A 12196-nucleotide genomic window follows, 5' to 3' on the forward strand; every position below is an offset into this window, starting at 1 on the left:
GACCAACGAAATCATGAGAAGAAGAAGGGATAGGAGATAACTAGAAAAATATATGAAGGGGAAGAGAAAAAGAAAGGACGAGAACGGTACCTCGCATGCTCTCAATCATTGACGGCTAGGTATTGGGTTCTAGGTTGAGGAAGATGCTTACATATTTATATACACAGCTTTTTGGCAGAAAAAGAATAGAAAAGGAAAATGGGCTTCGCTGGCCCAAAGTACAACCGAGAATCCTATATTTTAATCTTTTTTTTGGTAAATTCACGAAAGGATTAAATACTTAATTTGAGAACCAAATAAGATTGAGATATATGATGGAAGTTCATCATTAGGGATCAAAATGAGCCATATAGTCAGTTCTTTATTTTTTTTAAAGTTCGTTGTTAAGCTTAGATCATCCATCTTATTGAATTTATGATTTCGTTTCTTCTTCCAACTCAAACAAGGGGATATCTTTAAAAATAAAAAACAGCAATAACAGCCCGAATATAGGATTTCATTATCAAAATTTATAAAATAAAAGTAGCTTACAGAAAAAATAACAAGTATATTTGATAAAAGCATAAATCATTAGCACTAGTTCTCCTTTTAACTAATGATCTTCGTAATGAACGTTAACCTAATTTCTAATAACCCATTATTATTATTTTTTAAATGTAATGTGGTTGTATCTTAACTATGACATATTGTTGTAGCTATTATGTTACAATTTATGATAGCATAAAACAGTCAAATAGTAATGTAAATTTGTTACATCGATACGTTAGTAATAAACGAAAAATGTTGTCAAAAATACAGTCACAGTTAAAACCAGTTTAAAAAAAAAAAATACAGTCACAGTTATTATTATTACTAATTAGTGACTCATAATTAGTCACCTTTATAGTCGTAAATTGATACTATGTATTATGTCACAGTTTCATAACTAATTTGCAACTAACAATGGTCACAATACAGTCACAATTGTTACCGCAGTTATTTCCGTCACCATTTTGTATCAAGTTGAAACAAACTTTTACTACGTTTTATTCCGTCACACTATTATAACGAAACTGCTACACATTTGTGACTCAAAATTTTCGTTACAATATGGCATCTATATCGTCACAATCATGTGACGAATAATTTCGGTCTTAAATATTCGTCACAATAACTCTATTTTTTTGTAGTGAACATTCAAACTATATAATGTTTTCTCAGTAAGAAGTTCATTGTTTAGTTAAAAAAACATTCAAACTATATCAAGTGGATACCAAAATATTTTGACAATTAAAATTTGGAGTATGATACTGTGAGTTCATCGACCGTCAGAGCAGAAAAGTAGTTTATTGGAGCAAAATGCATTTTAAAGTTTCACACAATTTTTAACAATTCTTCTTAACCACTTTTTAGTTTTTACACCTATAAAATACACAAGAACAACTACATTACTTTAGTCCACACAAAGAAAATCCTTTTGTTATTAGCTATTGTCTTGGAAGAATATTTTGAACCATGATCTCTATTTTATTTTGTTTAATTTCATCATGATGAGTAATTTTTTGTTGAAAATAAAAATTTATAAAGAGGGTTTTTGTTTGAAAATCTGATAGATAGATTTTGACTCATATAATGACAAATTATGTACATAAAAATAATCATATTTTCATTACGTTCTTAATGAATACTACTAAACAGACCATCTACCTCTAATCTAGGAAAATCACCGCTTGGACATCATATCGTTATTTGACCTGAACTGAATATGAGGATAGATTAGAATGCTAATGTTATTTCTAAACATTTTTCTTGAACATATCGAACATGAATGCAACCAATTGTAGATTTTGAGTTCTAAGATGAAAAATTTTGTGTGCTGCATCTAGCTTTTTTTTTAGTATCTAAAAATAAAATAAATCATCAACCCCAAAATTTCAATAATATCCAATGTTTTAAATATAAGTTTTACGTCATTTCAGATTGTTTTCACCACTTGAAACGATTTCATTTAATTTTAATTTCAATATAAGAATCACTGTGTAATTATTCTCTGTGGATCCAATCAAAATGTACTATATTGATGTTCATTTGCAACTTATTTGGGGTAGAATAAATCTCATACCACTCAATTGCAAGGACTACTTCATCGGTGGAAGGCCCGATTTTGAATATAAAATGTAGGTACTAGTAGAAGTGAAAGTTAACTACCAATTCAACCAGCATTTGCTGAGAAGGCATGAAGAGCAAATTATTTTTGTTGCAAAAATAAATTTCATGATCACGAATTCGAGAAAGGCTATGTAATGATCCTATAAAATGGCAAGCGTAAATAATATGCTCAGTATGAAACTTTGAATTAAATCATCATGCTCAGTTCTTTCGTAATATTGCCTTCATACACTCAAAAAGTTTAAATTAAATAAATCAAGCTCCGTCATTTGGTCTTGTATGTCTCAAATAGTCTATTTTATTAAGAATAATGATCTATGTGAACTAGGAGATTGAGTATCTAGGTCTGGGCAGACGATACACTTACACATATATCTCCTTAACCTACTCTCCACAAATTCTGCACAATCCAGTAATGCCTTCCTTCGGAATCTCCAAATCCAACTATAAGAACATTATGCACTTTCGGGTTACACGGATATGTGGTAAGGTCATGTTGATAAATCCTCTGCAAAATAGACATATCATTAGATTCAACTTGAACCAAAAATCAATAATAAAACAAGCTTGAAATTTAACATACGCTTCTAGTATAATCATAGCATGTACGTCATTACTGATTTGTATGAGACCAATAACATTTTGTTTACTAACTATCTCTTCAAGTTCAGCATCATCAATGTTGATCAAATGAGTAAATCATCCACCATATGGTAATTAATCAACTAAAAACATAAACCATAGTTAATCAAAATTATTTATATATAATATCATTACATAGCTAGGAAAAATAAAGAATATAGTTTACTTACACGTGGATGGGTGCATTTTCTCAACACCAATTGTCGATCATAACCACCGCATTAACTTTCCACGCAAACACCAGGTGATATTATGAAACTGAGAGCGCTTTTGAGGTTGATGATGCTTTCATTTGCATCAAATTTGACATGATTGACTATGTGATGTATAAACAACTCTAGTTGTTGTTGTATGACGACACCGATGTTCAATAACGTTTGAACCGCTCTCTCTCTCTCTCTATCGCCACTGCCAACAAGTTGCTGCATAAATGAACATGTAAAATAGATTAGTTATTAAATCCCAATGCAAAAATGAAAAATATATTAAACTACAAAACTAATTGCAAAGTTGAATGAAATTTAGTCTATTTATTTTTTATACAACAATATTAACCTTTAAATATATAATGATTCACTAGGCAGGTTTGGTTATTTGTTCAGTCTTCATTAAAACATTTATCTTTTCCTTTATTTCCTTTCAATTTCCCTTTATTTTGTTGATAGCTAAGTTTGAAAACGAGTTTGGTTATAAGCCGAAGCTAATGGAAACTATACATCAAACCTTAAAAAAAGTTTTATGTTAAATTTTCAAATTGTGGCAATGCTTTTGATGGTATGAGATCGATGATTTCATATGTGAAGTACATCTAGTATGCTGAATTTGAAATAAGTATCATGCAGAATAAGTGTGTTTCTTGTAGTACAAACAATCTATCTGATCCAAATGTTTGAATTAAGAAACACACAATAAAATACTAATACATATTTTAGAAAAATATTTTACAAATTGGTGTGGATTAAATTATCTCTAGCAAATAATTTAAGAAATTAACTATTATCATTTTAAAATTAATGTTAACATTTAAACTGAAAGCGTTTTTGATGTTGTTAATGCCTTTGTTTGCATCAAATATCACATTGTGCCGAATGCACAACTCTTGTGGTTGTTGCATGCAAACATCTATGTTCAATAGTGCTTAAACCATTCCCAATATCGCTATTTTCTAACAAGTTGCTGCATAGTGAAAATGTGAAACAAGCACCAAATTTCAATGTATATGATTATAAATATCAAAAGCTACAAAATTAATCTCAAGTCAATTTTATCTCATCCATTTTATATATAGCCAGTGATGTATTTGGTCTTAGTTTTGTCGAATAAATTGCAACTAATACAACTATTTTATAGTTCGCTATTGTCTTTATTCTTACATATTAGTTGTCAAATGCTTATTCAATTTTCTTTTAAATAATAATGAAATTTTATTATCGAGATAGTCATTTACAACATATTTCTCTTATTATTTTTTTTATTATTTACCTTATCTTTATCTATATGTAGCTTTAAGAGAGAAAAATAGTGATTATAACTTAAGAAAAAAATAAACATATGGAGACTTGAAATGACATGTCAACCTTACAAATAACAGAAGACGCTAACAGAAGAGAATGAGATAAAAGAGTACTAATGTTGTGTTGTGAACAAAGACGAATTAAACTAGAAGAAAACAAAGAGCAATACAAATTGAGACAAATACTCGTTTTAGGGTTTGTATATTATTATGTGAATGAATAACTTTACAACCCCTAAACCAATATTTATAGCAGCCTCAAAACTTCATTTCCTTATCTCTTTAGTAATACATACTTATCTAGAAAAAGTAAATTTTCCTAATCCTATAAGGTATATGTACCCAACGAATGATGGACTTTTATTAGTGCATAGAGATTTAAGACACTTCTAGATGCAACACGTTGGATATGTCTTAAATATCTCTATATTTCTTATAAAACTTGTTTTCAATTTTAAAACTCTTAAACTATAAGTTTATAGTCGGAAGAAAATGTGCAAGATTGAAGAAAGAAAAAATGGTAAGAGAGAATAATAAGATAGATGAAATGTGTAAGTTTGTAATATTGTGGATTAAAAGTGTGTATAATTGTATAGAATAATAACATGTTTCCTAACCATTTTTTTTTTCAAAATCAACATTTTAATATGAGTTAAGTAAGTGAAAATATTAATAGTATAGTAACTGATCTGATAAAAAATTGGATGTAATGGCATAAGAATAAAAATCTTCACAAAGAACTTGGAAAAAATAAAACAAAAGAATTAAACGAAAAACTCCTCTTCATGGAGAGGATCTTCATGTGACAATTTCTATCTTCTTATATTTTTTTCTATTTTTCTAATATTTTTTCATTTTCAAAATATAAGTTTGATTATAAACAAAGGCTAATGAAAACTATACATCAAAGCATAAAAAGGTAAATTGCTCACATGTTAAGGCTTCAAGCCGTGGCAAATGCGGTGAGACAAATAGTTTTAAACGTGAAGTGGAGTTTTAGTATGGTGCGGTTGGAAAATGCATTATATGGAATACATTTGTTTACTTCGTAATAACTGATATATGATAATTTATGATGGGGTTTTTACATTTGCACTATGGGTATATGAAGCAGACCGTGTGGTACACTATTGAGTGAAAATTGGTTTAATACCATCTAAATCATCAAATATATATATTGACTCGGGAAGAAACATCACGAGAAGATCAAGATTGGATTTAGACCTTGTGCGAAAACAATCACTTATCACCCATGTGGCATTTGGAGAGATCATGGTCGTACGAATACCTTTTCTTGGGTTTTTGGAAGTTTGATCAATCTCCTTTACTTCATTTTCTATGATCAGTATCTCAATATCAGAACAAGTACACTTACTAGCTAGTGCCTTCTCCAATACCTCTTCCTTAGTTCCTCTTGTGAGACATGTCCTCGTGCCTTTTAAAACAAGTAAATAATTTAACATAAACATATTGGCATTATCATCTCCATATTATCTCTCATTTTTCCACATTGTCATATATGACCATCTGATGAATAAAATCTGATGAAACCTGACTACTAATAATAGGATTTTCCAATTCGATCACTTCATTATTAGTTTCCAAAGACTCCACAACTTAAAGCTTCATTAGATTCAACTAGTTTTGGAAGTGTGAACTTCCTCCGTCTTACTCCCACTGCATTTAGAAACCTTCTTATCATATTCTACTGAATCTACGTGAACCTGATCAGTTGCGATACCAGCATTCACTGCAACACTTTGAACAAGATCAGTTCCTTGTTTCTCCATACCAGCATCATCATCATAGTCATTCACATCCAATTATGTGTCTTGATTACCAACAGATGCATCTTGCAAGTCTGAAATCGAAAACATCTCCAAGCATCAAAATCTTTCCATGTGAATCGTTTCCACCTTCTCAGTTCTTGATTCATCAGAAACTTCATCGATCTTGGTTCATGAAAAAGATGAATTCTCAGGCAGCTTTTCATCAGTGCATACTTTTCCTGTCCAGGTTGGAAATCTTTTGTCAGAAACATAATCAGAACATTCAAAAAAGTATACTATATTGATAAATCGAAATAAATAATACTCAATTAAAAGAAAGAAGAAGATAAATTAAGGATTCATAATCAAGCACACTATAAGAGATTTGATTCTAACACTTACTCTCATGTTCTCAATACCAGTTCCTAAGGTGTGGCAAGAGAAATCTAAGGTGATCGTTACGGCGCGGTGAAATTTTATTTTATATACAAAAAGATAGTATTGACTTTTGACTTCTTAACTACGTAAAAGAAAGGGCTAATTGGTGTAATGGCCAATTTTTGAGATAAAATTAAGAATATAGCATTTGATTTGACATAATTAGATTCTTTAGCATCTGTTCTCTTTTCTTCCGGTTGTATCATTCATCTATGTAAGTAACCGGTAAATAAATGATGTTGAGATGTCTGAAGGATGATATAATAATTATAAAAGATCGGTTGTTGTGATAAAAAGTAAATAGAATGGAATATGCTAATGGTAATAAACAAAATAGTATAGTATTTGTTCAAATTTTGAAATGTCTATGATTGAAGGGAAATATGTAATGTTTACCTTAACATCAACACAAACCTTCCATAATTAAACCAAAAACAGTAGTCACTAAACTCTAAAAGGAAATATACCCTAATCCAAATATCAAAACATGCAAATAGTATATATTATAAAATATTATTAAAATAGAATAGTAACAAACGAAATAGTATAGTACATATTATTCTGATTTTGAAACGTTCTTACCCCAACGTCAATCCAAATCTTCCTAAACCCTAAAAGAAACCATAAACCCTAGTCCAAATATCAAAATATGCACATAGTACATAATAAACAAAATAGTATAGTATTTATTCAAATTTTGAAATGTCTATGATTGCAGTGAAAAAGGTAATGCTTACCCTAACATCAACACAAACCAAAAACACTAGTCACTAAACCCTAAAAAGAAATATATATCCTAACCCAGATATCAAAATATGCAAATAGTATATAATATGAAGTATTATTAAAATAAAATATTAACAAACAAAATAGTATAGTACATATTGTTCTGATTTTGAAATGTTTTTACCCAAACGTCAACCCAAACCTTCTAAAACTAAATTCAAAACACAAATCACTAAACCCTAAAAGAAACTATAAACCCTAATCTAAATATCAAAATATGCAAATAGTATATAATGTGAAGTATTATTAAAGTAGAATAGTAACAAACGAAATAGTATAGTATATATTGTTCTGATTTTGAAATGTTCTTACCCCAACATCAACTCAAACCTTCCAAAACTAAATTCAAAACACTAATCACTAAACCCAAAAAGAAACTCTAAACCCTAATTCATATATCAAAATATGCACATAGTACATAATATCAAATATTATTAAAATAGAATAATACATATTATTCAAATTTTGAATAGAATAGTATGCTGCATAATTATTACTGTTCATCTTCTTCGATTTTTACTCTCATCTTCACTATTATGTGTTTTAATCATCGTATAGTTAATCAATAAGCATATCCACATGATTTATTTCAACCTTTACCTCTACCGGTTTGATCGCTATCATCTAATTATAAATTTCTGTTGGCAACAAACGATTATAGAGATGGTTGGTAAAGAAAGATAGTTAGTGAAGAAGTGTGGTTGAAACAGATGAAACGATAGCTGTAATGGAAAAATTAATGATGGTGACTGGTGACAGAAAAATTTTTATTTATTTTTGTCAACCGGTTAATGAAAGGGTAATATAGTATATATTTTATAAATATTAGAGTTGTTTTTTTTTGGGTTAGATTCTTAATTACATGTTATTTTATAGTTATCTGGCTCAATTTCCCTAAAAGAAAACGCAAGAGCGGACATGTTTAACGACGTCATTTGAGGAGGACACAGGAAAAAGACCATGAACCCTAAAATCTAATCGAATACTGCTGAAGCTCAGTCGAATTGATTATTTTTACATATTCGAGAAAGATGGTTGTGAGGATGCGATTATCGAGACTAGGATGCAAGAATCGACCGTTTATCCGGGTAATGGCGGTGGATAGCAGATCACCCAGAGACGGGAAGCACATCAATATTTATTGTAATTATCAAAATTTATTGTAATTTAAAATGTGATATGTAAATAATATTTATATTATTTAAATATCTTAATAATTTAAAAACACTCAAATTCAAAATTAAAATATTTATAAAAGTTTTTGTTATGATTATATAATTTATTTGATATTGCAGATATTTTTTTTTCATTTACAGATTCTACAGCTTATAAAAAGAAGATGTAAGGTTTTTGCCTAAAATACATAAGAAAAATTTTTACTTTATTTTTTTTACTGTAGTTTTAAAAATAAAGCTAAAGCATGATTGGTAAAACTAAATAAAAACTTGATGTAAACTTTAATTTTTAAAAGTAAAGTTACAACAAGATTGGTAAAATTTAGTGATTTAAAAATAAATAAAGCTAAAGTAGGAGATAAAACCCAACCAATCACCCCCGTTTATTTAACAAGACAGGCGGTTCCGTTGTTTATGGTTCTTTACAGTTTACCGGACAACAAACCCTAGAAGAAACTTAAAATTTCTTACAGATTTTAGATGGCACCGAGAAAGAAGAAGACACCAATCATGGTTTGGGTAACTGACTCTTTCTCTCCCTTTTGTTTGGTAATAACTAGCAACAAAAAAAAAACACAAACATATGTTCTAGAATTGGATTTGATTCTCTGAAAATGTTTCAGTTCCAGACCGTTGTGCGATTAGTCTTCTTCTCTCTTCTTGTTTCCTTAGACCCAAAGATGCTTAATTTTATTCTCTTCAGGTTGTGAAATCGAAGCAAACAGTGAAAATGACAGAACCTGCGACATCATCAGTGATGTCAGATTCGTCTCTTCTATCAGATAGTGTAAATAATAAAAACTCTTTTCTACTAAATTTGACATATTCTTATTATTGTTGTTTGAGGTTTATACTCTGTAAAGAAGATTAAGTCCCTTTTCAGGTTTCAAAGATGACTCTGTCTCCATCAGAGAACACGGTGTCCGTAGTACTGGACTGGTCTCTTCTCCCTGAAGAGCTACTCCACGTTATCTCCAAGAATCTGGAGGACTGTTTTGATGTTGTTCATGCTCGCGCTTTTTACACCTTGTGGCGATCCATATTACCCTTTCCTTCTTACCTATCACGCCCAAGTTACGCTCTTCCCACGCTCGATAACAAAGCTCGTGGAGCCTCGAGAAGATCCCTCTCTTCCTCTTTAGACCCCGACGAGCTATTGCTGCCGAGTCTGCTTGGGAGGGATATGCAGAGATGAGTCCGAAGAGCTTCCATCTCCTAACCAATGCTCAGTGAAAGTGGAGATTCTAGGATCATCTGATCCAAAGTTGATGAACATGCTCGACTGCCAGATCTTCCCTCTTTGCCATCAGTACAGAATGTTTGGTTGCAATGCTAAAGAATACAGAGGTGTGGCTATTCTCTCGCTAAACAAGGAGGGAGGAGATTTTTGTTGTTCTCCTTAACTACAATAAAGTTGTGTTGGTGTTAAGAAGTGATGAAATGAGGCAGATGCGGCTTCAGAGACTCTCAGACGCTACGTGCGATGATTTAGTCACTTTTAGAGGCAGGTTTTATGCAATCTTTTTTATTGGAGACGTTTTCACTTTTGATCATCATTTCCTGGAACTGACTCCTCTGAAGCCCTTGGAGCTGCTGAACTTGTTGTTCATGCAATTCTCTGGTTCCTTCTGGTGATGATGAGCTTTTCCTGGTTGAGAAAATCATCTCTCGTAATGGCGGTAGATTATACTTAAGTCGGTTAACATTAAGAGTGTGTAGGTTGGATGTGGAGGCTGGTTAAAGATATAGGAGACCGTGTGTTTATTATTGGAGACTTGGGAAATGTCTCCTGCTCAGCTAAAGAGCTTCCTGAGGGTTGTGGTGTGAGTGGGAACTCGATTTTGTATACTCATAAGCCATGGAATTAAACATGACTTGATTACTCTCTAGGCCACTTTTTGACTTATCTTTACATTCAGAGCCACTTCTTATATGTGAGACACTTTGTTGTGGACCATCAATAAACTGTGGACAATTTTCCCTTAATAGACATTTGATGCGTGGATGGATGATGTGTGAACGGCTGATGCGTGGACGTAGATGAATGTAAAAATTCCAGAAGTTTCATCAGAGAAAGCTCCACAATAGCTGAGCTTAATGACACAACCCCAACAACAATGTTTGTCTGTGGACAGGAAAGAAGATTTTGATTATGTAGTGGATATGGACACTAACATAACCATGAATAAAGAACAACAAATATCTCTTAAATCTGTGGATATGAAATTGAAGCTTGATGTGGTGGATATAGTAGTAACTCAAACACTAAACATTGATTAAAAAAATGTAACATATTGAAAGGCTATGATATGGATGCCAATGTGTCCACAATATCAAGGATGAACAAATTAATAACTTCAAACCAATTACGACCACATACATGTCTAGGAAAAAAAAACAAGCTTGAGTGTTGAAAACAAAGCTAAACAAACTAAAAAGTTAAAACGAGTCAGCTCCTCCTCCAAAACCAGCCACACCATTGATTTTGAGCTCAACATCGTCGTGGATGAGCTCGGTGAAGCTGCGGTGGTTCGAGCTCGTCACAATCCTCCACCATGAGATATGTAGTATACTAAATTTTGAATTTTAATCATAATTTTACTCATCCACAAATAGCCATCCATATTTACCCATCCATGCTTACCCGTCCACGCTATCTTCCCACACTCATCCACGTGTGTCTTTTCATGCTTATATTATACATGTAGTTATCTACGGTCTTCAAACATCCACATATCACTCATCCATAACACAATCATTGAATACGTGTACAAGTAGATATTTTAAAATATAACAAAAAAAATATATATCAAAGTGGATATCAAATTATAGAGAATAAAAAAACATAATTTATTATATCAACAAAATTTGTTATATGTATTTTTAATTTAAAAATAAGGAAAAACAAAATATTAAGAAGTACATTAAATAATAATAAAGAAACATATTTTATCTTTTCTCTAATCTAAAAAAGATCTAATTTTCTTCTCATTAAGGGCAAATTTGTATATTTTATGTAGGTCCCACGAGAAAGGGTTTTGCAAGTGCATTGTAGCTTTGAATATAATTGAAACTAGATTTTGACCCGCGCTTTGAAAGCGCGGGTTTATTTTTGTTTTTTTTTCAATTGACAAATATTTAGTAAATGTCACATTTTCATATATTTGTGTTTTATTTTATAAAAGACTTCAAAATTTTATCTTTAAAAAAATTAAACTTTATTTTTTTAATGAATTAAGTTGGTATAACTCTGATAAATTAATTTTATTATGGGGTTAATATTTTAATTAAAAAATTATATACTTTTAATAAAGATTTATACTTTTCAATAAAAAAATTCAATTATTTTTATGAATGCTTAAATTATATTAAGAAAAGAAAAAAATAATAATTATGAATAGTTGAAAAAAAATTATTTGAACTTGGACTCAATGGTCCAAAGGAAAAAAAAAAGGTGAGAATTGAATCTGATTTTTTAATAGGCCCAAATGGCCCAAAAGAGATTTGATTTGGGCTGGATCCAAAAATAATGACCCAATATATATTTGTTATTAATATTACTTAATTGCCCTTAATGAAACATGCAATGTTAGTGAAGGAAACATGCCCCTAAGGTAATTATGACAATAGGATCCTGCTTTAATAGTATAGAAGTGATAAAGTGCTACTCGTACAAAATTCATGAAACATACTCCTACGAATATGGAATGATCTGTATGTTCTAA

General features: G+C 30.7%; 1 pseudogene; it reads left to right on the forward strand.

Moving 5' to 3' along the window:
• The first annotated feature begins 8951 nt into the window (after positions 1-8951).
• On the forward strand, positions 8952-12196 carry LOC106338941 (annotated as a pseudogene).

This window comes from Brassica oleracea, chromosome C4, assembly GCF_000695525.1.
Source record: "Brassica oleracea var. oleracea cultivar TO1000 chromosome C4, BOL, whole genome shotgun sequence".
Classification (NCBI taxonomy): Eukaryota; Viridiplantae; Streptophyta; class Magnoliopsida; order Brassicales; family Brassicaceae; genus Brassica; species Brassica oleracea.